Below are 27,149 nucleotides of genomic sequence, written 5' to 3'. Positions count from 1 at the left end.
GCCGGCCCGAATCCCATATTCAGTTGCCGCCGCCTCCTCCGTGGCAGCCGCTACTTACATCCGGAGACCAGGGCCTTACTGCAGCCTTAGTGGGGCGCATAAAGGTGGAGGTGCGGCCGGCCGCTTTTTCGGCGGCCGCCTGCCCGCACCTCCTTCCCCGGCCTCCTCCACCACCCCCCCCGCGGCATTGCCGGCTGCTTTCCGCGAGCCCGGCACTTCTCCGTGGTGCCGGGCTCATTTGCCAGCACAATCCAGTGGCGATCTCCCCGTTGCAGGCACCTCCACCTTAAGAGAAGGAGGAGGCCTGCAGTACCGCAGCCTGCCGCACCGCATCGGGTGGCGCAGCGGCGCCTACAGCGCTGAAATTTGGTTTCAGCGCCCTAAGCAGGGGCGGCCACACCCTGGAATAGCGCCCGGTTCCGACTTGGGGCGCAGAAGCCGAATATCTGACGGTCGCTAATGGCTCCCCGCCCAGCGCTAACTTTTGGGCGCAAACCAGCTGGCGGGCCCAAACTGAATTTCTAGGACTATGTATTTAGTGTCTTGGTCCACAGTTCTTCAGCTGATTTGCCACCAGGAATAGAGATTGCCACCTGGAATAGAGATTGTGCTCTTTGTGGCCATGGAGTGGCTGAAATTCCTATTTCAGGAGATGGAGGTCTTCAAGCAGGGGTGTGGGCCAGAACAGTCAAGAGTAGGCAATTTAATTACAAAGGGTATGGTCCTTACTGTGATGAGAAATGTAACATGAAGATTAGGCTGACCCTTAAACATAATTTTTTTTAAAACTTGGAGCACAGAGCTCTGCCAGAATGCTGGGGCCAACATTCCAAGAAAATGGTGTTTCTCAGAATGGGGCCTGGAGCAGTATGACTGGCTCTTTCTTCTTCTTCTTCTTCTTCTTCTTAGGCAGTCCCTCGGAACCGAGGATGACCTGCTTCCACATTAAAAATTAGTTTGCAGGTGGCTGATGAGTCCAATGCGGGACCTACAGTCTTTGTCACAGGTGGGGCAGACGGTGGTTGAAGGGGCGGGTGGGTGGGGTGCTTGGGTTAACGTGCGCTGCCTGCGCTTGGCTTCAGCTTGCTCCCGGCGAAGAGACTCGAGGTGTTCGGCGCCTTCCTGGATGCTTCTCCTCCACTTGGTGCGGTCTTGGGCCAGGGATTCCCAGGTGTTGGTGGGATGTCACACTTTTTGAAGGAGGCTTTGAGGGTGTCCTTGAAGCGTTTCCTCTGCCCACCTGGGGCTCTCTTGCCATGTCGGAGCTCCGAGTAGAGCGCTTGTTTTGGGAGTCTCGTATCGGGCATGCGGACAATGTGACCCGTCCATCGGAGCTGATTGAACGTAGTCAAAGCTTCGATGCTGGGGATGTTGGCCCGAGCAAGAACACTGACATTGGTGCGCCTATCCTGCCAATGGATTTGCAGGATCTTGCGGAGGCAGTGTTGGTGGTACCTCTCCAGTGCTTTGAGGTGCCTGCTGTACATGGTCCATGTCTCTGAGGCATACAGCAGGGCGGGTATCACTGCTGCTCTGTAGACCATGAGCTTAGTGCCAGGTTTGAGGTCCTGGTCTTCAAACACTCTCTTCCTCAGGCGACCGAAGGCTGCACTGGCACACTGAAGGAGGTGTTGGACTTCGTCGTCGACGTCTGCCCTTGTTGACAGTAAGCTCCCGAGGTATGCACTCAAGGCCTCCATAATCAGCACGTGTGAAGAGATGCTCAGTCATTAACCAGGAAACACCAAGACTGGTTCAACGAGAATGACCAGGAGATCCAGGAGCTAATAAGCCGCAAGCGCAAGACATTCCTGATCTGGAAACAGCAACAGAACTCGAGAGCAAGAAAGCAGCTCTACAGAAGCCTGAAGGCCGAGGTCCAACAAAAAACTCGCGACCTAAAGAACAGATGGTGGGTGGAGAAAGTGCAGGAGATCCAGCAGCTAGCTGGCAACCACGACGTGCGTGGATTCTTTAGCGCAGTCAAGACCATCTACGGCCCAAGCACCCAAGGCCCTACCCCACTGCGGGCCAAGAATGGAGAGGTACTCATCAAGGTCAGAGAGGCAGTCAGCGCCCGCTTTCTGCAACCACCTTCGCGCAAACCCATCAAAGACGCAAGTTTGTGCATTCCACCTCAGAAACCGTGAAGCCAAACGCCAGCTGAAAGTAACCTGGTGCGGAGCAACACTGACGTATTGCGAGCACCCTATCTACTTAGGAGTCACCCTTGACCGATGCCTCACCTTCAAGAACCACATCGAGAAGACAAAGGCAAAAGTGAGCGTACGAAACAACATCCTGAATAAGCTCACTAACACAAGATGGGGAACAAGCCCGAAAACATTGCGAACCAGTGCACTTGTTCTTTGCTATTCCACTGCCAAATACGCCTGCCCTGCATGGGAAAGGTCTACTCATGCCAAAAGATGGATGCCGTTCTGAATGCCATCTGCCGATTTATCACAGGTTGCTTAAAACCAACAAACACCAACAGCCTATATATCCTGGCGGGTATCACTCCCCCTGATATAAGAAGAACGGTAGCCAGCAAGAAAGAATGACTCCGTCAAACATCAGATGAGAGACACCCTCTGCATTGTCCTACACCTACACCCAGCCGCCTAAAGTCAAGAAAGAGCTTCATGAACAGTGTTGTTCCATTACAATCAACCTCATCTGAAGCCCGCATCGCCTTGTGGAAAGACCGGCTCGCCAGTCTTGAACAACCCCCAGCGATGGAAATTTTACTTGACGAAAGCCTTCCCCCAGGAGCTAATTGCAGCTGGGTAACCTGGAAGTGCCTTAACAGACTTAGGACCGGTGTAGGTTGCTCAAAGGTGTCACTAAGCAAATGGGGATATTCAACCAGCCCGACAACTTGTGAATGTGGAACTGAGGCACAGACTATGCAACATCTCCTGCAATGCCCATCGTTAGAGGAACCCTGTGTGGTAAACCACTGTTTGTATACTGTTTGCATTCCATTGTGTACATGCCTGGACATGCCTCGGCTGACTCCTCCCACAAGTCCTAGTATAAAGGTGGCTGCTCCCCAGCCCTTTGTATTTCTGGACCGGTCGACCACTCGAGGCAGACCTCCATTCTTTTGTTAATAAAAGCCTTTAGTTACTCTTCTAACTCTCAGTCTTTTATGAGTAATTGATAGCGCATCAATTTTATTAACAACATTTTTATAATGGAAAAGACCCTCACACCAGCATGCCTGGACTTAGATCATCGGGAGGCGGACTCATCCACCAAGTTTACTCACTGGCTTAAGTGTTTCGAAAAATTCCTGACCGCCTCCGAAGCAATCAAATCGGAAGAGGACAAACTGGATGTCCTGACCTCCAAAGTGAACCACCGAGTGTACTCGGTCATCCAAGACGCGACCTCGTACGCGGATGCTATCAAGCTCCTCAAGGACCAGTACACGCGCCCAGTGAACGAAGTGTACGCCAGGCACCTTCTGGGGAGTCGTAAACAACAACCTGGGGAATCGACCGTGGAATATCTTCAGGCACTGTCCGTGCTTGGCCGGGCCTGTGGGTGTAAGGATGTAAAGGCCGCCGTGTACACAGAGGAACTTATCCGGGACGCTTTTGTAGCGGGCCACAGATCCAATTACACCCGACAGCGACTGTTGGAGCAGAGTGACCTCAACCTCAACAAGGCCTCTGAACTCGCACTATCATTGGATGCAGCCTACCAGGGCATGGATGCCTACTCCTCTGCACCGTGGACGCCGCGGGGAACGACAGCCTGGGACACGGTAGGACCGCCTCATAGCGCCGTGCCACCCCAGCCACACCCCAGCAACGGCCCAACTACCGCAGCAGTGTCCCAAGGCCAGACAGCAGTGCCGCAAGGCCAGAAATGCTACTTCTGTGGCCGGGCAAAACACCCCAGAGCGCGCTGCCCGGCGAAAAACGCGATCTGCTCGGGCTGCGGGAAGAAGGGACACTACGCTAGCGTCTGCAGGGCCAAAGCCACCCCGAACCCCAGCAGCGCCGCGTGTGGGCCATGCGGGCCGCCATCTTGGGCCTCCTCGGCCATGTGCGAATCACCGGTACAGCAGCCATTTTGGACGCCTCCAGCCACATGGGGATCATGGACGCCGCCATCTTGGACGACAGCCGGGACGCAGCAGGCCCCCGACACCGCCTCATCTGATACCCGCAGCGACACACCGACCCCTACGCTGGCATCCGTTACACTGGACCAAGCGAGACCGCACCAACTGGCCAGTTCCACAATGGACATTAAGGTAAATGGTCACGATACAATCTGCCTTTTTGACTCTGGGAGCACGGAGAGCTTCATCCACCCTGACACGGTGCGGCGTTGCTCTCTCCCAGTCCTGCCTGCGCACCAGCGGATTTCTATGGCCTCCGAGTCCCAGTCAGCGGACATTGGCGGCTACTGCGTGGTGACACTCATAGTAGACGGGACTGTGTACGATAATTTTAAACTTCTGGTCCTGCCCGACCTCTGCGCTGCCGTTCTACTGGGGTTAGATTTTCAGTGCCACCTTAAAAGTGTTACGATGGCGTACGGTGGACCCCTCCCCCCACTCACAGTCCGCAGCCAGCAGCTTCCAAATTTCCCGCCGCGCACCAGGTGCAACCTCTCCACACTCCGAGTCACCCCCCCCCAACTGTTTGCTAACCTCACCCCCGACTGTAAGCCCATCGCCACAAAGAGCAGGCGATACAGCGCCGGGGACAGGGTTTTCATTAAAACCGAAGTGGAGCGGCTCCTGAAGGAAGGGATTATTGAGGGCAGCACCAGCCCCTGGCGAGCCCAGGTTGTGGTCGTTAAGACCGGCGAGAAGCAGCGCCTGGTCATCGACTACAGCCAGACAATAAATCGCTACACCCTACTGGACGCTTACCCACTCCCCCGCATAGCTGATATGGTCAATCAGATCGCGCAGTACCGCGTCTTCTCGACCATTGACCTGAAATCAGCGTACCACCAGCTCCCTATCTGCCCTGAGGACCGCCAGTATACTGCCTTTGAGGCAAACGGCCGCCTCTATCACTTCCTTAGGGTTCCCTTTGGCGTCACCAACGGGGTCTCCGTCTTCCAAAGGGAGATGGACCAGATGGTAGATCAAAATGCGTTGCAGGCCACTTTCCCATACCTGGACAATGTGACCATCTGCGGCCGTGACTTGCAGGACCATGACGCAAACCTCGAAAAATTCCTCCGCACCGCCCAACTCCTGAACCTGACATATAACAAGGAGAAGTGCATATTCCGCACAAACCGCCTCGCCATCCTTGGCTGTGTTGTGGAACACGGAGTCATCGGTCCCGACCCCGACCGGATGCGTCCCCTTATGGAACTCCCACTGCCCCACTGCCTCAAGGCCCTGAAGAGGTGCCTAGGGTTTTTCTCCTATTACGCCCAGTGGGTCCCCTACTATGCGGACAAGGCCCGTCCGCTGATCAAGTCCACCTCTTTTCCCTTGACGGCAGAGGCCCGCTTAGCCTTCCACCGTATCAAGGAGGACATCGCCAAAGCCACCATGCACGCAGTGGACGAATCCATCCCCTTCCAGGTGGAAAGCGACGCGTCCGACTTTGCCCTGGCCGCTACCCTCAATCAGGCGGGGAGACCCGTGGCCTTCTTTTCACGAACCCTCCAGGGCCCGGAGACCAGACACTCCGCTGTTCAGAAGGAGGCCCAGGCTATTGTGGAGGCTGTGCGTCATTGGAGGCACTACCTGGCCGGAAAACGATTTACCCTGCTCACTGACCAGCGTTCAATCGCTTTCATGTTTAACAACAAGCAGAGGGGCAAAATCAAAAATGACAAGATCTTGAGGTGGAGAATCGAACTTTCCACCTACAATTACGAGATCTTGTACCGGCCCGGGAAGCTCAACGAACCCCCGGATGCTCTATCGCGTGGCACCTGCGCCAGCGCGCAGATCGATAGACTGCAGGCCCTCCACAATGACCTCTGCCACCCGGGGGTCACCAGGTTCTTCCACTTCGTCAAGGCCCGCAACCTACCTTACTCCATTGAGGAGGTCAGGACCATGACCAGGAACTGCCAAGTCTGCGCTGAGTGCAAACTGCACTTTTATAAACCAGACAGGGCTCACCTGATAAAAGCCACTCGCCCCTTCGAGCGCCTGAGCGTCGATTTTAAAGGGCCTCTCCCCTCCTCCGACCGCAACGTGTACTTCCTCAATATTATTGATGAGTACTCCCGTTTCCCGTTCGCCATCCCCTGCCCGGACATGACCAGTGCCACGGTCATTAAATGCCTAAATGACCTCTTCACCCTGTTCGGTTTCCCCAGCTATATCCATAGCGACCGGGGCTCATCGTTTATGAGCGACGAACTCCGTCAGTACCTGCTAACTAGGGGCATTGCCACAAGCAGGACCACTAGTTACAACCCCCGGGGGAACGGACAGGTGGAAAGAGAAAATGCGACAGTTTGGAAGGCCGCCCTGCTAGCCTTAAAGTCTAGGGGCCTTCCAACCTCCCGCTGGCAGGATGTGCTACCCGATGCGCTCCACTCTATTCGGTCACTGCTCTGCACTGCCACTAACGCCACCCCTCATGAGAAAATGTTTGTCTTCCCAAGGAAGTCCACATCGGGGACATCGCTACCGCCATGGCTGACGTCCCCAGGGCCAGTCCTACTGAGAAGACACGTGAGGACCCATAAAACGGACCCCCTGGTCGAGAGGGTCGACCTCCTCCACGCCAACCCCCAGTACGCTTACATTGCGTACCCGGACGGGCGGGAGGACACAGTCTCCATAAGAGACCTTGCACCCTCGGGGGCTGCAGTAACCCACTACCCACTACCACCCCCCCCAACGATCCGATATCCAGCCCCAGCAGACGGCAGGCCTGGGTCCCGCGACCCGCTCAACATCTACGAGGACGACACGCCAGCACCACAGCCTACGCGGGACTTGATGCCGGAAGCTTCACTACCCCTGCCGTCGCCACGCCGATCACAGCGGCAGACAAGACCTCCGGAGAGACTCCAATACACTAACTTTTAATACACTTCACCCCGCCGGACTCAATTTTAAACAAGGGGTGAATGTGGTAAACCACTGTTTGTATACTGTTTGCATTCCATTGTGTACATGCCTGGACATGCCTCGGCTGACTCCTCCCACAAGTCCTAGTATAAAGGTGGCTGCTCCCCAGCCCTTTGTATTTCTGGACCGGTCGACCACTCGAGGCAGACCTCCATTCTTTTGTTAATAAAAGCCTTTAGTTACTCTTCTAACTCTCAGTCTTTTATGAGTAATTGATAGCGCATCACCCTGCACTGTTGCAGATCTTGCTGAATTCAACAACAAGGCGCAAAAATGTCTCCAGTTCTGGCTGGGCTATGTATAGACTGTCCGTGGACACGATAAGAAGAAGAAGCGCCGGCTGGAAGGAGCACTTCGAAGATCTCCTTAACCGTGACTCTGTCTTCGACACGAGTCTCCTCAATTCCATCCCACAGCATGCTGCCCGCCACCATCTCAGCACAACCCCAGCCCAGCATGAGGTTGAAAAGGCCATCCGACAACTGAAGAACAACAAGGCCTCAGGAGCAGATGGAATCCCCGCCGAGGCACTAAAGCATGGTGGCTTTTTACACCATTGAGGGGAGTACAATGAAATTAGGTCACCAGGGAAGCTGCAAATTTAGGAGCTAGGAAAAGGCGACAACTGTTACAGAGACACCCCTGGAAACAGAACTGCGCAATGAAAATGTTTCAGTGTCACCACTGGTGGGAGGGTGCAACTACAGTGTGACACATTTACATAGGCAGTTCCATTATAAATGCGGACAATGGAATTTGTATGTAAATAAGTTAACACAAAAGTGTGACAAAAAGTGACAACAGGAAATGTTTGCAGATGTACATTTCTAATAAGATGTAAATTGAGAAAAGCAATGGTCCTAATACTGACGTTTGGGATGCACTATTGTATACATCCCTTCAGGCTGAAAAACATCCATTAGCCACTATTATGTTTTCTGTACTTAAACCAACCTCCTAGCCATTCCTTGTAATCCTTTAGTTTTCCTTTCACCTCTAGCTACTGTGGCCAAAACTATCCCATATTTATGGAACCTCTCGTAGAACCATAGAAATTTATGGCACAGAAGGAGGCCATTCGGCCCATCGTGTCTGTGCCGGCCAAAAAAGAGCTATCTAGCCTAATCCCACTATCCAGCACTTGGTCCGTAGTCTTGTAGGTTATGACACTTCAAGTGCATATCCAAGTACTTTTTAAATGCAATGAGAATTTCTGCCTCTACCACCCTTTCAGGCAGTGAGTTCCAGACCCCCACCGCCCTCTGGGTGAACGAAATTCTCCTTAACTCCCCTCTAATCCTTCTACCAATTACTTTAAATCTGTGCCCCCTGGTTATTGACCTGTCTGCTAAGGGAAATAGATCCTTCCGATCCACTCTATCTCGGCCCCTCATAATTTTATACACCTCAATTAAATTTCCCCTCAGCCTCCTCTGTCCAAAGAAAACAACCACAGCCTATCCAATCTTTCCTCATAGCTAAAATTCTTTAGTCCTGGTAACATCTTCGTAAATTTCCTCTGTACCCTCTCTGGTGCAATCACATCCTTTCTATAATGTGGTAACCAGAACTGTATGCAGTATTCCAGCTGTGGCCTAACTAGTGTTTTATATAGGTCCAGCATAATTTACCTGCTCTTCTATTCTATGCCTCAGCTAATAAAGGAAAATATCCCGTATGCCTTCTTAACTGCCTTATCTACCTGTCCTGCTACCTTCAGGGATCTGTGGACATGCATGCCAAGGTCCCTCTGTTCCTCTACACTTCTCAGTATCCTACTATTTATTGTGCATTCCCATGACTTGTTTTCCCTCCCCAAATGCGTTACCTCATACCTCTCCAGATTCAATTCCATTTGCCACTTTTCTGCCCATCTGATCAGTCCATTGATATCTTCCTGCAGTCTACAGTTTTCTTCCTCATTATCAACCACACACCCAATTTTTGTGTCATCCACAAACTTCTTAATCATACCCCTTACATTGAAGTCTAAATCATTGATATATACTACGAAAAGCAAGGGACCTAGTACTGAGCTTTGCGGAACCCCACTGGAAACAGCCTTCCAGTCACAAAAACACCCGTCGACCATTACCCATTGCTTCCTTCCACTGAACCAATTTTGAATTCAACTTGCCACTTTCCCTTGGATCCCATGGGATTTTACTTTTCTGACCAATCTGCCATGTGAGGCCTTGTCAAAAGCCTTGCTAAAATCCATGTAGACTCCATCAAACGCATTACCCTCATCGACCCTCCTTGTTACCTCCTCAAAAATTCAGTCAAGATAGTCAGACATGACCTTCCCTTAACAAATCCATGTTGACTATCCTTGATTAATCCATGTCTTTATAAATGACGATTAATACTGTCCCTCAGAATTTTTCCAATGATTTGCCCACCACCGAGGTTAGGCTGACTGGCCTGTAATTACTCAGTCTATCCCTTATTCTCTTTTTAAACAATGGTACAACATTAGCAGACCTCCAGTTAAACGGTCTTACTGAAATCAGTCTGAATAGACTCAACTAAGTATTATGTGGGTGTATGCCTAACGTGCAAAACTAACCACAATTTGGGATAAGGAGCTCAATACTAGCCATGTCACTCAAAAAAGTCACAGCAAGGCTGGTGTTAGAAATGGAAAATGTTGCTCTGGTGCAGTGAAGGGTACTGCTCTAAAGTTGGTTTCATGATGCATTGTTTGGCAAAGCAGAAGGAACTTTATCGTCATCTGCTTGATGCTGACACTGTGTACGTAAGGTAGAAAAGACCTCTGTTCCCCATAACCAGCGTCCCAGACCATGGTAAGAATGGAACAGCACAGTACTAGCCTTTCAGAATGGCTCACTTACGCCAAATGATTATGGAATTTTTAAAACTTATTCATTCACGGGATGTGGGCATCGCTGGCGAGGCGAGCATTTATTGCCCATCCTTAATTACCATTGAGAAGGTGGTGGTGAGCCGCCTTCTTGAACCGCTTCATGATGAAGGATCGGCGATATACTTCCAAATCAGGATGGTGTGTGACTTGGAGGGGTACTTGGCGGTGGTGGTGTTCCCATGCGCCTGCTACCCTTGTTCTTCTAGGTGATAGAGGTCATGCGTTTTGGAGGTGCTGCCGAAGAAGCCTTGGCGAGTTGCTGCAGTGCATCCTGTAGATGGTACACACTGCAGCCACGGTACACCAGTGGTGGAGGGAGTGAATGTTTAAGGTGGTGGATGGGGTGCCAATCAAGTGAGCTGCTTTGTCCTGGATGGTGTCGAGCTTCTTGAGCATTGTTGGAGCTGCACTCATCCAGGCAAGTGGAGAGCATTCCATCACACTCCTGACATGTGCCTTGTAGATGGTGGAAAGGCTTTGGAGAGTCAGGAGGTGAGACACTCGCTGCAGAATAACCAGCATCTGACCTGCTCTTGTAGCCATTGTGGCTGGTCCAGTTAAGTTTCTGGTCAATGGTGATCCTCAGAATGTTGATGGGGGATTCGACAATGGTAATGCTGCTGAATGTCAAGGGACGGTGATTAGACTCTCTCTTGATGGAGTTTGTCATTGCCTGGCACTTGTGCGACGCGAATGTTACTTGCCAGTTATCAGCCCAAGCCTGAATGTCGTCCAAGTCTTGTTGCATGCGGGCATGGACTGCTTCATTATCTGAGCAGTTGTGAATGGAAATGAACATGCCCACTTCTGACCTTATGATGGAGGGAAGGTCATTGATGAAGCAACTGCAAATGGCTGCGCCTAGGACACAGCCCTGAGGAACTCCTGTAGCAATGTCCTGGGGCTGAGATGATTGCCCTCCAACAACCAGAACCATTTTCCTTTGTGTGAGGTATGACTTCAGCCAGTACAGAGTTTTCCCCCTGAACACAATTGACGTCAATTTTGCTGGGGCTCCTTAGTGCCACACTCGGTCAAATGCTGCCTTGATGACAAGTCACTGTCACCTTGCCTCTGGAATTCAGCGGCTTGTTCTGGAGCACAAGTCTTCAACACGACAGCCGGGATTTTGTTGTCGCATGCCCAGTCTGGCAGCTATATCCTTCAGGACTCGGCCAGCTTGGTCAATAGTGGTGCTATCGAGCCACTCTTGGTGATGGACATTGAAGTCCCCTACCCAGAGTACATTCTGTGCCCTTGCTACTCTCAGTGCTTCTTCCAAGTGGTGTTCAACATGCAGCAGTACCAGTGTGATCAGCCATTTCTTGATAGCATGTGGAGTGAATAAAATTGTCTGAAGACTGCCATCTGGGATGGTGGGGACCCCAAGATGGATCATCCACTCGTCACTTCTGCCTGAAGAAGGTTGCAAATGCTTCAGCTTTGTCTTTTGCACTCAAGTGCTGGGCTCCGCCATCGCAGAGGATGGGGATGTTCATGGAGCCTCCTCCTCCCATTATTTGTTTAATTGTCCATCACCATTCATGAATGGATGTGGCAAGACTGCAGAATTTTAATCTGATTGGTTGATTGTGGGATCGCTTAACTGTGACTGTAGCATGCTGTTGCTGCTGTTTTGCATGCATGTAGACATCTGTTGTAGCTTCACCAGGTTGGCATCTCATTTTCAGGTACGCCTGGTGCTGCTCCTGGCATGCTCTTTGACACTCCTCATTGAACCAGGGTTGGTTGCCTGGTTTGATGGTAATCGTAGAGTGAGGGATATACCAGGCCATGAGGTTACAGATTGTGGTGGAATACACAATCTGCTGCTGATGATGGCCCACAGGGCCTCATGGATGCCTAGGTTTGAACTGCTAGATCTTTTCTGAGTCTATCTCATTTAGCACGGTGGTAGTGCCACACAACACGATGGAGGATGTCCTCAGTGTGAAGACAGGACGTCGTCTCCACAATGACTGTGCGGTGGTCATGGCTACCAATGCTGTCATGGACAGATGCATCTGCAACAGGTAGATTGGTGAGGACGAGGTCAAGTAGCTTTATCTCTCATGTTGGTTCTCTCACCACCTGTCGCATGCCCAGTCTGGCAGCTATGTCCTTCAGGACTCGGCCAGCTTGGTCAATAGTGGTGCTACCGAGCCATTCTTGGTGATGGACATTGAAGTCCCCCAACCAGAGTACATTCTGTGCCCTTGCTACTCTCAGTGCTTCTTCCAAGTGGTGTTCAACATGCAGCAGTACTGATTCATCAGCTGAGGGAGGTCGGAAGGTGATAATCAGCAGGCGGTTTCCTTGACCATGTTTGACCTGATGCCATGAGACTTTATGGGGTCTGGAGTCAATGTTGAGAACTCCCAGCGCCACTCCCTCTCGACAGTATACCACTGTGTTGCCACTTCTGGTAGGTCTGTCCTATTGGCGGGACAGGATATACTCAGAAATGTTGATGGAGGAGTCTGAGACATTGGTGGATAGGTATGTTTCTGTGAGTATAGCTATATTAGGCTGTTGCTTGACTAGTCTGTGGGACATCTCTCCCAATTTTGGCACAAGTCCCCAGGTATTATTGAGGAGGGCTTTACAGGGTCGACTAGGCTGGGGTAAGGACAGAGTGGGTAAGGACAGCGGATTTCCTTCCCTAAAGGACATTAGTGAACCAGTTGGGTTTTTATGACAATCCAATAGCTGCATGGCCACTATTACTGATACGAGCTTTTTATTCCAGATGTATTTAATTAACTGAATTCAAATTCACAAACTGCCATGGTGAGGTTTGACATCAAAATTTTAACGGTGGTAGTGCCACATAACATGATGGAGGGTGTTTTCAGAGAAAATTCAAGATTTGCCATGAAAAACATAGTCCAAAAGTAGTATAAAAGAGACATTTTGTTTTTATTCGTTCCTGGGATTTGGACGTCGCTGGCAAGGCCAGTATTTATTGCCCATCTGTAATTGCCCTTGTGAAGGTGGTGGTGAGCTGCCTTCTTGAACCGCTGCAGTCCTTGTGGTGAAGGTACTCCCACAGTGCTGTTCGGTAGGGAGTTCCAGGGTTTTGACCAAGTGACGATGAAGGAATGACGATATACTTCCAAGTCAGGATGGTGTGTGACTTGGAGGGGATCTTGAAGGTGATGGTGTTCCCATGCACCTGCTGCCCTTGTCCTTCTAAGTAGTAGAGGTCGCGGGTTTGGGAATTGCTGCCGAAGAAGCCTTGGCGAGTTGCTGCAGTGCATTTTGTCGATGATAAACATTGCAGCCACGGTATGCCAATGGTGGAGGAAGTGAATGTTTCAGGTGGTGGATGGGGTGCCAATTAAGCGGGCTGCTTTGTCTTGGATGGTGTTGAGCTTCTTGAGTGCTGTTGCAGCTGTAATCATCCAGGCAAGTGGAGAGTATTCCATCACACTCCTGGCTTGTGCCTTGTAGATGGTGGAAAGGCTTTGAGGAGTCAGGAGGTGAGACACTCGCTGCAGAATACCTAGCCTCTAACCTGCTCTTGTTGCCACAGTATTTATGTGGCTGGTCCAGTTAAGTTTCTGGGCAATGGTGACCCCCAGGATATTGATGGTGATGGATTTGGCGATGGTAATGTCGTTGAATGTCAAGGGGCGGTGGTTAGATGCTCGCTTGTTGCAGATAGTCATTGCCTGGCACTTCTGGGGCGCGACTATTACCTGTCACTTATCAGCCCAAGTCTAAATGTCGTCCAGGTCTTGCTGCATGCGGGCATGGACTGCTTCATTATCTGAAAAGTTGCGAATGGCACTGAACACTGTGCAGTCATCAGAGAATATCCCCACTTCTGACCTTATGATGGAGGGAAGGTCATTGATGAAGCAGCTAAAGATGGTTGGGCCCAGGACACTGCCCTGAGGAACTCCTGCAGCGATGTCCTGGGGCTGTGATGATTGACCTCCAACCACCACAACCATCTTCCTTTGTGCTAGGTATGACTCCAGCCAGTGGAGAGTTTCCCCCCCCCCCGATTCCCATTGACTTCAGTTTTACTAGGGCTCCTTGATACCACACTCAGTCAAATGCTGCCTTGATGTCAAGGGCAGTCACTCTCAGCTCACCTCTGGAATTCAGCTCCTTTGTCCATGTTTGGACCAAGGCTGTAATGAGGTCGGGAGTTGAGTGGTCCTGGCGGAACCCAAACTGGGCATCAGTGAGCAGGTTATTGGTGAGTAAGTGCTGCTTGATAGCACTGTCGATGACACCTTCCATCACTTTGCTGATGATTGAGAGTAGACTGATGGGGCGGTAATTGGCCGGATTGGATTTGTCCTGCTTTTTGTGGATAGGACATACCTAGGATAGTTTTCCACATTGTCGGATAGATGTCAATGTTATAGCTGTACTGAAACAGCTTGGCTAGAGGCACGGCTAGTTCTGCAGCACAAGTCTTCAGCATGACAGCCAGGATGTTGTTGGGGCCCACAGCCTTTGCTGTATCCAGTGCACTCAGCCGTTTCTTGATATCACGTGGAGTGAATCGAATTGGCTGAAGACTGGCTTCTGTGGTGGTGGGGACCTCAGGAGGAGGCTGATATGCATCATCCACTTGGCACTTCTGGCTGAAGATGGTTGAAAACGCTTCAGCCTTGTCTTTTGCACTCACGTGCTGGGCTCCACCATCATTAAGGATGGGGATATTCATGGAGCCTCCTCCTCCCGTTAGTTGTTTAATGGTCCACCACCATTCACGACTGGATGTGGCAGGACTGCAGAGCTTTGATCTGATCCATTGATTGTGGGATCGCTTAGCTCTGTCTATAGCATGCTGCTTACGCTTTTTAGCATGCATGTAGTCCTGTGTTGCAGCTTCCCCAGGTTAGCACCGCATTTTTAGGTACACCTGGTGCTGCTCCTGGCATGCTCTTCTACACTCCTTATTGAACCAGGGTTGGTCCCCTGGCTTGATGGTAATAGTAGAGTAGATAGTGCTTTCTAGATCATAACAGTCCTCTAGTTACTGATCCACTTGCCAAAGGAAACAGTTTTTCCATACTAGCTCTATCAACACCCCATGTAATTTTGAATATCTCTTATTAGGTTTCCCCTTAACCTTCCCTGCTCTAAGGAGAACAATCCCCGCTTCTCCAGCATCTCTACATAACTGAAGTCCCTCATCCCTGGTATCATCCTGGTCAACCTCCTCTGTACCCTCTCTAAGGCCTTGATATCCTTCCTAAAGTGTGGTGCCCAGAATTGTACTTATTACTCCAGCTGAGGCCTAACCAGTGATTTGTAAAGGTTTAGCATGACTTTCTTGTTTTCGTATTCAATGCCCCTATTTACAAAGCCCAGTACACCATATGTCTTCTTAACTGCCTTATCAACTTGCCCTGCCACCTTCAAGGATTTGTGAATATGCACCCCCAGCTCCCTCTGCTCTTGCACCCTGCTCAAAATAGCGCCATTTAGATCATACTCCCTCTTCATGTTGTTTCTCCCAAAGTGCATCACTTCACACTTATCCACATTAAATTGCATCTGCCATGTGTCTGCCCATTTCACCAGTCTGTCTAGATCCTCCTGAATCTGCTACTATCCTGCTCACTATTTATTACGTTACCAAGTTTTATATCATCTGCAAGTTTCGAAATTGTACTTCCTGTACCCAAGTCCAGGTCACTTATATATACACAAGAAAAGCAATCGTCGTAATACCAGCCCCTGGGGTACCCCACTACATACTTCTCTTTAGTCAGAAAAACATCCGTTCACCACTACTCTCTGCCTCCTATCCCTTAGCTAATTACATACCCAAGTTACCACAGTCCCTTTAATCCCATGTGCTTCTATTTTCCGAATAAGTCTGTTGTGAGGTACTTTATCAAATGCCTTTTGAAAGTCCATATATACAACATCTACTGCACTACCTTCAGCAACCCTCTCTGGTATTTCATCAAAAAACTCAATCAGGTTAGTCAGACACGATTTGCCTTTAACAAATCCGTGCTGGCTATCCCTTATTGACCCATGTTTCTCCAAGTCTCTAGTAGTTTTTCCACCACTGACGCTAGCCTGATTGGCCTGTAGTTACCAGGTTTATCCTTCTCCCCTTTTTTGAACAGGGGTAACATTTGCCATCCTCCAATCCTCTAGCATAACTCCCATATCCAAAGAGGATTGAAAGATTTTGGCTAGAGATTCTGCTATCTCCACCCGAGCTTCCTTCACCAACCAAGGATGCATCCCAGTTGGACCGGGTGACTTGTTAACTTTGAGTGATGCCCACTTATTTAGCACCTCCTTTCTATCTATTTTTATCTTATCTAATATTTCTATTCCCCCTCCTCTACTGCAACATTAACTTCATTCTCTTCTTTTGCAAAGACAGATGCAAAGTACTCATTCAGCACCTCGGTCATGCCCTCTGTTTCCACAAGTTTTCCTGTTTTTTGTCCATAATTGGCCCCACCATTCCTTTAACTGTCATTTTGTTTTTTATATGTTTATAATGGCCCAGAAATTCGGGTCCCCACGCGTGAGTACGCATTGGGTACTCACGCGTAGGCCCAACAAAAGTGCCGGTTTTGTGCATGCGCGGGAAACCGGAACTTCCATTCCCTTGAAAGAAGGGGTTGACAGTTGGAATGCGTGCGCCGGAGAGGCAGCGCGTGCGCATCAAACTTACGTTTTTTTTGCAGGGTTCTCCGGGAGGGTAAGTCTCCAGCAGTTACACTTTTAAAAAGCAGGCGCAAGGCCTGCTTTTAACAAGGTAAGTGGTGAATTAATTAAAATTAAAACATTTTTTCCACAGGTTTATTATTTTTAAATACTTTAAAGAAAGGTAAGTTTATTTTTAGCCCTGTTAGAAAATGTAATTAATTTTTTCAAAAATTTAAATTATTTTTTAAAATAGTTATTTTAAAAATGTGATTTTTTTAAAAGTTTATTTGATGTTTTAGTGATGTTCTCGGGGTTATAGTATTTATAGGTTTGACTGCTCTTCCTGTCAAACTTATGAATGAAGCATTCCCTGCTACCATTGGCTCTCCATGGCCCACGTGATCCCAGAGGACGCATCGAACTAACTGCGCCCCTGGGATACGCAAGCACTGCGCGGTGGCAGTTGGAGGAGGCCCAGGATAGGAATACCATGCAGGCCCACCGCACAACGGCCGGTGCGCAAGGTAAGTGCAGGTCGGGGGCTTGCACCCGCGGGAAGCCTCCGACCTGAATTTCAAAGATGTGCGGGTTAGGTTGATTGGCTGTGATAAATTGACCCTTAGTGTTAGGGGGATTAAATACGTGGGGTTACGGGGATATGTGTTGGTGTAGGGGTTACGGGGATCGGGTGGGATATGTGTCGGTGCAGGCTCGATGGGCCGAAATGGCCTCTATCTGCACTGTGGGGTTTCTGTGATTTCTGTGATTTCTGTGAATATGTTTATATGTATCTCTGCCTTGAATACCTGCCATTGCTCTTATAAACATATAAAAAACAAAATGATCGTTAAGTTACCCACTAATCTTTTCTCATACTCTCTCTTTGCCCTTCATGTATCCTTTTTCAATTTCCCCCTGCACTCTCCGTATTCTGCCTGGTTTTCTATTATATTCTGAATCTGAAATTTGTCATTAAGCTACTTTTTCTCTGTTTTATTTTAACCTCTATTTCCTTTGTCATCCAGGAGCTCTAGCTTTGGATGCCCCATCTTTCCTCCTTATAGGAATATGCTTGGTTTGTACCCGAAGTATCTCCACCTTGAAGGCCTGCCATTGCTCATTTACTGGTTTCCAGTCCACTTGAACTTTTCTCTCTATGGTCAAACATTCCTAGTTTCCGTGCACCTGCACCTCAGGTAGCTATTGCAAAATTCTACTTGCTATTTCAACAATCTTGCCTGATAATATGACATGCTTCCATTCATGTAAGATCAACTGCTTCTTAACAGCCTAAGCCTGGGTAACATGCAACAGTATAAAAAGGAAATTTCTTCAATAATCAAAAAAGTGACAATATTAATATTAATAAAATAAAATTAAAAGAAAGACTCACATTCATATAGCACCAATGAAGCACTTTTGAAGTATTGTAATGTAGGAAGTGCGGCAGCCAATTTGTACACAGCATGGTCCCACAAACAGCAATGTATTAATGACCAGATAATCTGCTTTCAGTGCTGTTGGTTGAGGGATAAATATTGTCCAGGACACCAGGGCGATTTTCCTTGCCCCTCTTTGAAATTGTGCCATGGGATCTTTTACGTCCACCTGAGAGAGCAGACAGGGCCTTGGTTTAACATCTCTTCTGAAAGCCAGCACCTCTGACAGTTCAGCACTCCCTCAGCACTGCACTGGAAAGTCAGCCTAGATTTTTTGCTCAAGTCTCTGGAGTGGGACTTGCACCCACAACCTGCTGACTCATAGGCGAGAGCACTGAGCCATGGCAAACACTTGACACCAGCTAACACATTAAAAGATTATGATAAAATATTCACACACATTGCCTACTCTTGGAGATTGCTGTTTCACAGCTTATATTATTTACAGTATGTATGTTTAAATTAGGACACCTGTAATAAGATTGGCATCAGATGACAAGCAAACAGTAAATATATATCCGAGTCAGCTATTCCTGTATTTCCGTACTTCTCCTAATATCCAGGACCATAACAATCTATCAAAGCATGGAATGAGAAAAGGTAGTTTGCTTTAAAGGACATTCGTTCCACAAACCAGGTACAACCTGTTCGTTCTGGGACTGGAACCAGTGTTCTTCAAAAATGTTCCTGCCGCCAGAGATAGCAAACGCAAAACTTGACAATAACTTCAGTATTGTGGCCAATTCTGGGCACCACACTTTAGGAAGGATGTTAAGGCCTTAGAGAGGGTGCAGAGGAGACTAACTAGAATGGTATTAGGGATGCGGGACTTCAGTGATGTAGAGAGACTAGAGAAGCTGGGGTTGTTCTCATTAGAGCAGAGAAGGTTAAGGGGTGATTTAATAGAGGTGTTCAAAATCATGAAGGGTTTTGATAGAGTAAATAAGGAGAAACTGTTTCCAGTGGCAGAAGGGTCATAAGAACATAAGAAATAGGAGCAGGAGTAGGCCATTTGGCCCTTCGAGCCAGCTCCGCCATTCAATAAGATCATGGCTGATTTTCTACCTCATCTCCACTTTCCTGCACTATCCCCATATCCCTTGATTTCATTAATATTCAGTAATCTATCGATCTCTGTCTTGAATATACTCAACGACTGAGCCTCCACAGCCCTCTGGGGCAAAGAATTCCAAAGATTCACCACCCTCTGAGTGAAGAAATGTCTCCTTATCTCAGTCCTAAATGGCTGACCCCTTATTCTGAGACTGTGACCCCTGGTTCTAGATTCCCCAGCCAGGGGAAACATCCTCCCTGCCTCTACCCTGTCAAGCCCTGTAAGAATTTTGTGTGTTTGAATGAGATCACATCTCATTCTTCTAAACTTTATAGAATATGGGTGAAAAATTCAGTTGTTTGTGCCTCCCGTTAGCGCCTTAAGAGGGCGCTAATGGGGCGCAAAGCAACTAGCGCCCGGGCGCGGCGATGTTTGCGCCATTCGCGAAATTAACTAGATATTTTACGGCGGCGCTAAATACTACCGCCACGATCCCCTGCGCCGGCAGATTGTGACATCAGTCAAGTGCGCAACGCCCCAGTAGCACCCCAGACTGGATATTGAGTGGCGCCCCCTGCCTTACTGCCTGCCGCTAGCAACGACAGGTTGAGGGGAGTGTTTTACAGTCAGAAAGGGACTGGGGGAGCGCTATTTAAAGGCGACTGCTTCCTGCCTTTTTTTGTTGGTGACATTTTTGCACCATGCATTCTGAGAGAGAGAGAATTCTGGAGAGATTCAACGCTGTGTGAAGGAGTTTTGGGTACTGAGCAGCACTTTGCAGGTTCATTTTGATTTGCCCTTCCTTGCTTCGCCAGGGCTCTGAGGTAGCGCCTCGCTCCTCAGCCTTTGCACCTTAAGACAAGTGCGAAGCACCTGATTTAGCGCTCCAATCACGTCCAGGGGCAATAAAAGCCAAGTTTGCTGTCGGAGGCGATAATTAGTGCCAGGCGCTAAACTTTGTGCACGGCCGATAATGGCGCCCCAAACGGGGCGATACTGAATGTTTAGGCCTAGTCTGCTCAATCTCTCCTCATGGGACAATCCCCCCACCCCAGGAACCAGTCTGATGAACTTTTGTTGTACTCCCTCTATGGCAAGTAAATCCTTTCTTAGGTAAGGAGACCAAAACTGTACAAAATACTTCAGGTGTGGTCTCACCAGGGCCCTATATAATTGCAGTAAGACATCTTTACTCTTATACTCAAATCCTTTTGTAATAAAGGCCAACATACCATTTGCTTTCCTAATTGCTTGCTGTACCTGCATGTTAACTTTCAGTGATTCGTGTACAAGGACAACCCAGGTCCCTCTGAACACCAACATTTCCCAATCTCTCACCATTTAAAAAATACTCTGCTTTTCTATTTTTCCTACCAAAGTGGATAACTTCACATTTCTCCACATTATATTCCATTTGCCATGTTCTTGCCCACTCACTTAGCCTGTCTATATCCCCTTGAAGCCTCCTTGCATCCTCCTCACAACTTGCATTCCCAGCCAGCTTTTGGGTCGGTAACCAGATGACACAGATTTAAAATGATTGGCAAAAAAAACAGAGGTGACATGAGGGGAAAAAATGTACGCAGCGTGTTGTTGTAATCTGGGATGCACTGCCTGAAAAGGTGGTGGAAGCAGATGTAATAATAATTTTCAGAAGGGAATTAGATAAATACTTGAAGTGGAAAATTTTGCAGGGCTACGGGGAAAGAGCAGGGGAGTGGGACTAATTGGTTAGCTCTACCAAAGAGCCGGCACAGGCACGATGGGCCGAATGACCTCCTTTTGTGCTGTATCATTCTATAATTCTATGATTTTATGAAGGGTTATACACCTCAAATGTGAATAACCTATCATTTCTCTTTACAGATGGCATTGTGTATTTCTAGCATTTTCTGTTTTTATTACAGGATTCCAGCATGTGCAGTATTCTTTTTCTTTCCGTTGACATTTATATGCATGATCTCCAGTTTTACACTCACCAGTCAATTAACCAGATTACCATCATGTTTGATAGAGCATTTGGTTATCTTGTCTCTATATCTATACAATTATCCATAGTCAGAGAAATAAAATATTTAATGAACATCCTGGCTACAACTTGCTTCAATCATTAATCCCTTCTTTACATTATGTGCAGCACAACGCAAAGTTATCCTAAGGTATACTGTCACAAGTGAGGATCTGAATTTGACTGATCAACGAATAAGAGAGAAAGTTTTGCAAACTATTCAAAATCATCAAGTTCAACTTCTTAGCAGTCTTCTGGTTCATGACAGGTATGTTGTGGAAAATAACCATCAAATGTGTACATGCTATGTTATTAACTGACCCTCCCACAACTGAATGGCTGAGTGCTTTGTGAAAAAATGTTTGACCTCACCTTATTTTGTGAATGGTTTTCTGCCTAAACTCAATGCTAAGTACTGGGAACAACTGAGATCAACCACAACATTCAAGCAGAATACTTTCATTATAAAGGCACCATATAGATTTAGTAAAGGGTAATTATTAAGATGAAGAAAGTGCCTTTTTGGCTTTACATATAATTTAACAGCAATTATCATAGAAAAATAGAAATGGCACAGAAAAATTCCATTATACCTATTGGCCTAGAAATTCAGTGGGCCTTGCGCCCACTTAGCGCCTAAAGAGGTCTTTTGCGCCGGCGGGGTGGTAGCGCGGAAATTGAGTGCAGCGGTATTGGCGGCGGTAGCCGTTAGCGCTGCGCCGGGACCGATGATGTCATCGGTGTGCGCGGTGGCCCGAAACCGCGCCGATCCCCATATTTATTTGCGCCCGCCTCCTCCAAAGCGGGCGCAAACAGCGAACAGAAAACGGGGCCGTCCTGCTGCCATAGTGGGGCGCTTTAAAGCTGAAGGTGCGGCCGGCCGCTTTTTCGGCGGCCGCCTGCCTGCACCTCCTTCCCCGGCCTCCTCCACCCCCCCCCGCGGCATTGCCGGCTGGTTTCCGTGGAGCCCGGCACTTCTCCGTTGTGCCGGGCTCTTTTGCCGGCACTCGCGATCGGGGCTCCGGCCGTTGCAGGCACCTCCCCCTTAAGAGAAGGAGGAGGCCTGCAGTACCACAGCCTGCCGCACCGCATCGGGTGGCGCTGCGGCAACTAGCGCGTCGATATTCAGTTGCAGCGCCCCAAACGGAGGCGGGCACACCCTGGTATAGCGCCCACTTCCGAATTGGGGCGCAGAAGACGAATATATGGCGTGCGCTAATGCCTCCCCGCCCAGCGCTAACTTTTGGGCGCGAGCGAGCTGCCCGCGCCCAAGTGAATTTCTAGGCCAATTGTGTCTGAGCTGGTGATTATTAGCCCAATATTGTACTAGAAGCTAGTGACTCCCAAATGCAGGCACAGTTTGTCCCAACAATACACTTGAGATGATACTTCACGAGACACAATGGGGCGATTTTGCCAATGGGGGCGCGTTGGAGGCGAGACTGCTGCTTGGCGGGTCATTGTCGCACCTCCATCAACTTGTGACCAACTCACGCCATTTTCCCTTGATTGACCTTGTCCCAGCGGGCTTAGCAGGCCAATTAAGGGGAAGCCGATTACAGAGAACGTCAGCATCATGACGTTTCATCTGTCAAAATATTTGACAGATGGATTGTCATCATTTGACAGCTCTGTGAAGCTGTCAAACATTGACATTCTATGTTGTTTGATGAGTCCTTGTATTCAAGGCTCATCAAACCTCTTTCTTTAGCAGAAATTAGATGGTTGTTGCATCGGAGTATGCAGCAGCCATCTGTCATCTCTGCCGGTAAGATGCGAGACTCTCCGCATCCCCAAATGTTGAAGCCTGCAGGAAGAAACAAAGGTAAGTAAGCATTATCTATCACTTTCCACTCACCTCACATACTTACCTCTCCACACTTGCACCCATCACTTACCTTCACAGTGCACTTTTGCACCCCGCAGACCCACTGCTCGCCTCGGTGACCCTGGCGGGGTTTCCCAACGTTGGGAAGCCCGCGCCTCTGTTGGAAAAATGGGGATAATCCTCTTAACTGCCTGTTAACAGGTAGTTAATAGGAAGTTAAGTGGCTGTAATCTCCTTCCCGCCACCAGGAGACGGGACCCGGTGCGGGTCGGCTACCCGCCTCCTGGCAAGATGGTACGGAGGCGAGTTGTGGGCAGGATGGGCACCTGCCCCCGGATTCTGCCATTTTCCCAGCAGTCCTGGCTCCATACCCGCCTCCCCAGAGCTGGCAAGATCGTGCCCAATCTGTTTGAATCATTTCATTTACCAGACCCTGCCTCTCTGAAGAAGAATATTAAAATAATATTGTTTGCTATACATTTTTGTATAAACTATAGAAGCAGGGCCACTAGATACTAAATTAATACTATAAAGGTATATATTTCAGTTAATATTCGTAATAGAAATTTAATCTGTTCTTAAGTATAAACATCACTTTTTGTAAACTACACTCAGTCTACTGTATTGTAGTAACGTTGTGATACTGAATCTTGTAAACAGAAGGAACATTGGACAAGGAGAGAATTTCAGCTAAGAGAAATCTCTAATATATACAATAAATATTGGGCTAGATTTTCAGTCGCTTGCGCCAGCAGTTAGCGCCTTAAGAGAAGTGATTTTCGGGCGCTATGCGTGTAGCGCCCGGGCGCAGCACAGTTTGCGCCCCGCCCCAAATTAAGTTGCCCGTTAGCGCCGGCGCAAAGTTTAGCGCCCGCCCGGATGCGCGCGCAGAAAATGACGTCACATCCTCGTGCAACGCCCTTTGGCCGCCCCGATTCCAAACTTCAGTCGGACCGCCCCATTGTGCGGCTGGCGGCCGGAGCGTTTGGAAAAAGGAACGCAACACAACCAGCGCGGGCCCCGGGGGGCGCAAATTAAAGGGGACGTACTCTCCAGTATAAAGGCCAGCCTTTTTTCAGAAAACACTCTTGTGCAACGCATTTCTGGAGACACAACAAGGAGGATAGCTAACTGGTTTCAAGCAGCAAGAGCCAGGTATTTTTGGACTCAGGCCAGAGCGCTGCAAGTGGCCTTTTGGAAATTAGAGTGTTTGCCAGGATTTGATGGGGGTTGCATGGGGTGCCAACGCGGAGCTGCAGCTCCATGCCCGTAGGGCTCGCAGACGCATTGTGAGAGGGGCAGCCCTGGCTAGAGGCAGAGGGGGCTACAGGCGTCGGCCACGTAGGCCTTACCCAGTCAGGCTATACCGCCAGCAGCGCTCCTACCTAAACATGAGTGCCGCGCGATGTGTTAAAAGGCTCCGATTCCGAAAGGAGGTGATTGCAGAGATCTGCCACCTGCTTCGCCGAGACCTGCGGCCAAAGCTCAGGTGCAGGACGTCTCTGTCGGTGGAAGTGAAGGTGACGGTGGCATTGAACTTCTATGCCACCGGCTCCTTCCAATACGCTGCTGGGGACATAGCAAACATCTCCCAGTACGGCGTGCATCGCTGCATCCGCCAGGTGACCGAAGCACTGTTCAGAAGGAGAAGCCAATTCATCTCCTTCCCCATGGCCCTGGAGAGCCAGCATCAGCGCGCATTGGGATTTTCCAGACTCGGGGAATTCCCCTTGGTGCAGGGCGCCATTGACTGTACGCATGTGGCTTTGCGGGCCCCTCTGGAGCATGGCGAGCAGTATCGCAACAGGAAGGGCTACCATTCTCTGAATGTGCAGCTGGTCTGTGACCACAAGCAGCGCATCATGGCAGTCAATGCCAGCTTCCCAGGCAGCAGCCACGATGCCTTTATCCTGCGGCAGAGTACTGTGCATGACATGTTCCAGGCACAGCCTCCCCCAAGAGGATGGCTACTCGGGGACAAAGGCTATCCTTTGTGCACCTGGCTCATGACCCCGCTCCGCGCGCCCAGGACCGCTGCTGAAGAGGCCTACAACGAGAGCCATCAAACCACCCGCAACATCATCGAGCTAACTATTGGGGTCCTCAAGCAGCGGTTCCGCTGCCTTGATCACTCCGGAGGAGCTCTCCAGTATTCGCCGGACCGGGTCTCCCAATTTGTGGTGGTTTGCTGCATGCTACACAACCTGGCTATCCGCAGGACTCAGGCACTGCCACCTGACGTTGGACCAGCACCTCAGGAGGAGGAGCATGAGGAGGAGGAGGAGCAGGAGTACGTTCCCAGGAGGGAGCGACCAGGGCCAAGGGCCGCACGACGCCACCTTATTACACGGTACTTCTAAGCCCCCTGTCAGGGAATGGCCAGGGGCCATGAGGGAAGATGAATGCAGCCGCTCCGCAAGCCCTCAGCCGGCGAAGCCAACAAACACTAAGAAGAACAACCATGGAGACTGCATGAATAAAGATAATTTTTTATTACACAAAAATGAAAAGCCCTTCCCACATGAATCCCCAAAAACAATAAACGGGCCCCACAAAAAGCCCAACAAACGACTCACTCCCACAAACTGGGGAGGAGTCACTCCACCTTTCTTCAAACCGGGCCTCAACGTCGGCCTAACGCAAAAAATAAGCCCTCCAACAACACAACCATGGGCAAAATAAAGATGGCCACCGCCATATAAAAGGAAAGCTGCCCACACCCTCTACTGAGTGGCCCGCGAGAGCGAGACCTTGCCCAGCCTTTTGCCTCCCCTGCCCGGCCTGCTGCTCCTTCGCAAGCTCTGCCCAGTGGCTGCTGCGAGGCTGGGGGAAGGCGCCTGAGGCTCAGATGCCATTCCGCCAGATGCCGCTGGGGGGCGGCCTACACGGCGTTTGGGCCTCGAGGGGCCGTCTGCTGAGTGGCGCACCTGAGCCTGGCCACCATCAGCTGCAGCCGCTTGCCCTTGACGCCCCAGTGGGGGAATGGCGGCGACGGATGGCGCAATGTGGGCCAGCTGGCGTCTGGGATGCGCTGGCTGGTGCTGTGGCGCGGTGGCACTCGGCCGGGCCCGCACTGCAGGATCCGCAACAATCAGCCGAGGAGCGGCTTGCTGGGATGGTCCAGCGCGGCGGCTGCCCTGGCGATGCCTGCCTGAGACAGCGCGTGTGGCAGCAGTGAGTGCCCCTGTGGTCCTGCTGTGCGCGCGCATCACAGCCGCCAGGGTCTTGACGGCATCAGTCAGCATGCGGCCACTCGCGGCAGTTGCTGCCCCGAACTCGCGCACACTGGTCGCCAGCGACTCGATGGCCTCAGGCATGCGCCCCACCACGCTCATGAGCTCCGTGTGGCGCCGGTCCGAATCCTCGGCCATCTTATCCAGCTTCCTCACCTCCTCCGAGGCGAAGGTGTCCGGACTGGAGTCGTGACTCTCCCGCTGGGGAGGAGGGGGCTGAACTAGGGGACCCTTGCCGCGTTGGTGGCGGCGAGTGTGCCGAACAGCAGCACTCCCCTCTGATCCTTCCCCCCTTTGGGGGGAAGGCTGCGGGCCACGCGCACGGCTCCTGGGTGGCTGGACGCCTCTGGTCCCAGAAGCTGCATTGCCCTGCGACAGTTCCTCCAGGCACTCGTCCAGTGAGGAGGTGTCAAGCATTTCCTCCTCTCCTGCGGGATGTGACTGTTCCCCCGAAGGTCCGGCTTGCTCCTCCTCCTCCTCCTGGTCGGAGGTGCTGTCACTGGCAGCTTCAGGGTCCTGGTCGTCACCAGCTGAAAGCAGGAATGCACAAGAGTAGCTTCAGAGTTAGGAGACGGCGTCAGCGAGGGAGTTAGGACTGGTGGCATTCAGCGCATTGGTGGGACAGTGGCAAAGGAGGTAGCTCGGATGGGCCAGTGCGACGCGAGAGGGCCAAAAGGCGAGGTCCTTACCATTGCCGGGCAGTGGAGGGTCGGATACTCCGCACGCTGTGGGGACAATCACACGGGCTCCCATGAGCACACACACGCGCTCCTCCAGCCGAGTGAGCTTCTGCAGCTTGGCGCGGCCACCCCTGGCACGCGCCTGGCGATTAAACGCTACTTTAGCCTGCAAGAGAAAGGACGGGCTGTAAGTGCGCAGTGAAGCCCTGATGTAGTGTGCACTGCCTCCCATGGTGGAATAGCGTGGACAGAGTGAAGCCCTGATGTAGTGTGCACTGCCTCCCATGGTGGAAT

The 27,149-nt window shown here is 50.2% G+C and overlaps 1 long non-coding RNA gene across 1 annotated transcript in view; it reads left to right on the top strand.

Moving 5' to 3' along the window:
• LOC147115640 (uncharacterized) overlaps positions 1-21,376 on the top strand; it is a 44,624-nt gene extending 23,248 nt beyond the window's left edge. The window contains exon 4 of the long non-coding RNA XR_015078582.1: positions 21,244-21,376. This is a non-coding gene — a long non-coding RNA (uncharacterized LOC147115640). The remainder of the gene's footprint in view (positions 1-21,243) is intronic.
• The last annotated feature ends 5,773 nt before the right edge of the window (positions 21,377-27,149 follow it).

Source organism: Somniosus microcephalus, chromosome 6, assembly GCF_052327205.1.
Source record: "Somniosus microcephalus isolate GS21.2 chromosome 6, FLI_Smic_1.0, whole genome shotgun sequence".
NCBI classification, from domain to species: Eukaryota; Metazoa; Chordata; class Chondrichthyes; order Squaliformes; family Somniosidae; genus Somniosus; species Somniosus microcephalus.
Note: the sequence above shows the minus strand (reverse complement) of the source record. Positions and strands in the feature narration are given on the sequence as shown.